Below are 5,225 nucleotides of genomic sequence, written 5' to 3'. Positions count from 1 at the left end.
ACTCAGAATTACTTAATTCAGAAAAAAATCAGTTCTGAATTAAAAACACCCTGGAAACACTCTGACGTACAGAACACCAAGCTGGACTGTTACCACGGCGACCGCGAACTCCAAAACTACCAAGTCCAGGAGGACATGGGCCAGTAGAATGTGGACTGGGACCGGGACCGGGACCGTGACCGGGACCGGGACCGGGACCGGGACACTTCCCTTTGAGACGCGGCTGGTTGTGCGTCGGCCTGTCAGCTCCTCACAGCAGCTTGTTGTTGTTTTAAAGTGCTTCTTCAATAAAGTTCCATCTTTCAATCTTTCATATTCATGAAGGCAAATGCAGGAACTCCAACTGTCAGACGCAGTGTGTGTGTGTGTGTGTGTGTGTGTGTGTGTGTGTGTGTGTGTGTGTGTGCTTTGTTTAGACTGCGTTCTGCAGTGACAGTGAAGTCCCTCCATGGTCAATCCTGAAGCTTTACTGAAGACGAAACCTCAGTTCGGTTCTCCGGGGTTCCTCGGTTCGGTTCTCTGGGGTTCCTCGGTTCGGTTCTCTGGGGTTCCTCGGTTCGGGTCTCCGGGGTTCCTCGGTTCAGTTCTCTGGGGTTCCTCGGTTCGGTTCTCTGGGGTTCCTCGGTTCGGGTCTCCGGGGTTCCTCGGTTCGGGTCTCCGGGGTTCCTCGGTTCGGGTCTCCGGGGTTCCTCGGTTCAGTTCTCTGGGGTTCCTCGGTTCGGTTCTCTGGGGTTCCTCGGTTCAGTTCTCTGGGGTTCCTCGGTTCGGGTCTCTGGGGTTCCTCGGTTCAGTTCTCTGGGGTTCCTCGGTTCGGTTCTCTGGGGTTCCTCAGTTCGGTTCTCTGGGGTTCCTCGGTTCGGGTCTCCGGGGTTCCTCGGTTCGGTTCTCTGGGGTTCCTCGGTTCAGTTCTCCGGGGTTCCTCGGTTCGGTTCTCTGGGGTTCCTCGGTTCAGTTCTCTGGGGTTCCTCGGTTCGGGTCTCCGGGGTTCCTCGGTTCGGTTCTCTGGGGTTCCTCGGTTCGGTTCTCTGGGGTTCCTCGGTTCGGTTCTCTGGGGTTCCTCGGTTCGGTTCTCTGGGGTTCCTCGGTTCGGTTCTCTGGGGTTCCTCAGTTCGGTTCTCTGGGGTTCCTCGGTTCGGTTCTCCGGGGTTCCAGTCGGTCTCGGGTTCTTCTGCCTGACTCCCTTCCTGTTGCACCTGGGATTCGAACCCGAGACCTCCTCGATGGAGATCCAGGCTGAATGTCATGTGATCTCCCGGGATTGCGGGAGGATTAACTCGGCTCGACGATTCCGCTCGACTGGAGCCGAGGAGGTCAGAGGTCGGAGGTCAGAGGTCAGAGTGAACCTGCAGGTCGCTGCACATGAGCGGGCGTCTCGCTTCAAGTCAGGGAGAACGAAGAGACACGAGGAGAGGACAGGAAGTCAATACTGGGTGGAGACAGCGAGAGACAGAGCTGCAGAAGAGGAAGAGGAGGAAGAGGAGGAAGAGGAGGAAGCATCTTCCTCCTGTAGCATCAGATGATAGAGCATCTTCCTCCCGGGTCCTCAGGCTGTGGTTCTTCTGTCAAGTGTGTGTGTGTGTGTGTGTGTGTGTGTGTGTGTGTGTGTATCTTAGTCCATAATACTCTTATATTGCTGATTACTTATTTTCAAAAGCAATGAGTTACTTTATTACTTTCCTCTGAAGCGACGGAGCTTTGACCCCGAACACTTAAAATTCAGCCAAATGGAAGAGTCCTGATGAAACTTTTATTACTTTAAATCTTTTAATTTTATGCACATTACATCCACCACTCTTTAATAAAACAAAGCTGTGTATTTGCATATTCCAGCAGAATAAATATAAATGCAGTGTTTGTGTGTGCTCCTTCATTCAGATAAATAAAATACTAAAACGAAACCAATCATGTGACGATCCTCCAGCAAACAACGAAATAGAAAATAAAATCATTTCAAATTTCAGACTCCAGTGGAAATGAAATCAATATAGAGCCTCCTCAGGGTGGCAGAGCCATCCAGCCATCATCCATCCAACCATCCATCCAACCATCCATCCTTCATCCATCATCGTTGTTCCTGGTGTTGATCCACAGAAGGTTTTGCGATGTTAAAATCAGTAGAATAAGAGAAGTTGTGTTTAACTGCTTATTTCAGATTTGTGGACTTCACCTCTTTCAGTTCTGGAGCTCGTTTCTGTTCTTTAACTCGAGAAAATAATGTGCTGCTGCAGAGCCGAGTGTGTCGGACAGACTCGCTGCAGCTAAACTGCTAAAGCCAGAATACACACACACACACACACACACACACACACACACACACACACACACACACACACACACACACGCATCAGGATGTTAGCAGAGAGACCCAGACTGATTGGCTCAGCGGGGGAGGAGACAGGCTGCCAATAAATATAAATCAGCTGAGAGTCTTGATTTCACCCCTAAAATAAAATAAACACACACACACACACACACACACACACACACACACTGCCCCGATCACCGCGGATGGTTTACTGCAGCTCGTCTGGTCATGATTGATTCTGACAGACAGTTTAAACCAGAATCATCACCCTGGTCGACGCTGTTGAATGAAAACACTCATTAGCAGATTCTGAGTCTCTTCCAGCTCAGCTGACTGCAGCCTGGAACCAGTTTCATTCTGAAGAACCGTCACACACTCAGCCCCGTCACCATTCACAACACAACACAACACAAACCATCTAGACCCACACCGACGGCGTCATGTTCGTATGTATTTCAGATGGTGTGCGGTCCAGCGCAGCCAGGGTCCCGGTCCAGAAATACGCCGGAGGCGAGATGCAGACTGCAGAGAGTCGCTGCTCTGAGGAATCAGTCACACTGAAGAACACACTGGAAGGGTTACATGTTCTTGTGCTTCAGAGAATTATTCAATGTGTTTCTACACATTTACATCTGATAAAAGAAAACAAAAAGTCTGTCCTGGTTTTTAAAAAAAAAAAAAAAAAGTTTTCCCTGTACTCTGTGCAGAGGCAAGGAAATATTCAAGGTGAAAGGTCAAACTTTTGTCTTTGTACTGGACACAAGAAAAGAAGTAATGTTCTGCTCAGTTACAACAATGTAAAACAAATCCGGGAGAGAAGAATTCATCCTGTAAAAGTACAATAGTTCAGTCCAGCCACCTTTTCATTCATCCAAACCAACCAACCAACCAACCAACCCATTAACCAACCAACCAACCCATTAACCAACCAACCAACCAACCCATTAACCAACCAACCTACCAACCGCCCAACCAACAAACCAACAAACCAACAAACCAACCGGCCAACCAACCAACCAACCAACCGACCAACCAACCAACCAACCAACCCACCCACCGACCAACCAACCAACCAACCAACCGGCCAACCAACCAACCAACCAACCAACCGGCCAACCAACCAACCAACCAACCGGCCAACCAACCAACCAACCAACCGACCAACCAACCAACCAACCAACCAACCGACCAACCAACCCATCGACCAATCAACCGACCAACCAAACCAAACCACCAACCAACCCACCAACCAACCAACCAAACCACCAACCAATCAACCAACCAACCAACCAAACCACCGACCGACCGAACTGACCAACCAACCAACCGACCGACCATCCAATCACCAAACTGACCAAACGATCAATCAACCAACCAACTCACCAACTTGCCAACCAAACATACAATCACCAAACCAACCAACCAATAAAACAAACATCTAGATAGCCAAAGCATCTAAGCAGTCAGCCAACCTACCAATTATCTATCCAACTAACCAACCAACCAGCCAACCGCCCTACCATCCATCCATGCATCCATCCATCCATCCATCTATCCATCCTCATCCTCGGCCATGAACATCAGAATGGTTGTTGAGGTGTTCTTGTTCTCGAGAAGCAGGTGTTTTGCCATCTCTAACATCTTCATCAACAGGTCTACACACCTGAACACACCTGAACACACACTCCGTCTCTACACACCGTCTGACAGTAACACATCATTTCAGGATCAATGAATTTTTGCAGCTTCTTCTTCCATGAAGCCTTTGAAATCAGACATTAGCATTAAGCTAGCAGCCATGTCTGACGGTCACCGGGATTGTATTTTTACTGATGACTGTTTTCTCCAGCGTTCATGTTTATTCTGAGCAGCATTCCCAGACACTGCACGTAAACGGGTAAGTGTTATATAACAGCCGCCGCAGCCTGGAGGACTGCTCTCTGTGATTATGGATAACTCCGTACTCATATATTGTGTTTACTTCATTGCTGTTTTGCTCATGATCACAGTAAACAGCGGTCTCCGGGGAAATAAAATTTTATGAGTTATATTACCTCGACGCCGCGGCACTCCTGCATGAAAATGTTTTGGAGGTCCAGGGGAAATCGCGTTGTCTCAAATTAGGAGTCGTTAGATTTGGATTATTGATGTGAGTTTGCACCTTGAATCCAAGTCCCCAGGTCGCTCTGAGACGCATTAACTCATTACGACCATGGATCCAGTCGCTCGCAGCTCCGCGTTTTCCCGACGGCCTCGGAGACGTCGCTCCGCGGAAAACGTCTCTTCCAAACTTCCAGGCCGGCAGATTGAGGACTCTGATCTACGATCCCTCCAGGCAGTCGAATCTAAATGCTAATGCCTTCACGTTCCGAGCCGGCGGACGCCGGAGCGCGACGCCCGGCGCCAGGCGAGCAGCGGCAGGAGAGACGTTCCAGGACAACGGAGGTGTGGAGCTGTGGACCGGGCGGCGGGGGACGACTGACGCCACAGAGACAGAATGTCCTGCATTTCAGGGCCGGGCGGAGAAAAGCGAGGCGGGTGGAGCGAACACGACGTGCCGCCGCTCCGTCGTCTCCACCACCATGTCCTCAAGCAAGACGGTTCAACGGGGGCCGTCCCCAGCACTTCCTGCCGAGGTTCCTGGTGACGGGGGTCGGACGCGAGTCCAAACGCCCGTCACGGTTCGTCTGCTTGAAGGACTGTGGGTAATCTCAGCCTGCCTGGCTGAAGACACCAGGACACAGTCTTACTGTCCAGGCGTGTCTTCGCTGCTGCTGTCATGATGTCCACAGCAGGAGTCTGTCCGGTAGGGACGCTTGATCACCGGACGACCCCAGATTCAGACACCTGTCCAGAGACTCGGTGTTTCTGAGAGTTTTAAAGTCTGCATGGAGAGGCGAGACCCCAGACCGGGTCCACA

The sequence above is a fragment of the Salarias fasciatus genome, unplaced genomic scaffold, assembly GCF_902148845.1.
Source record: "Salarias fasciatus unplaced genomic scaffold, fSalaFa1.1, whole genome shotgun sequence".
Lineage (NCBI taxonomy): Eukaryota > Metazoa > Chordata > Actinopteri > Blenniiformes > Blenniidae > Salarias > Salarias fasciatus.
This window is presented reverse-complemented; position numbering follows the sequence as displayed.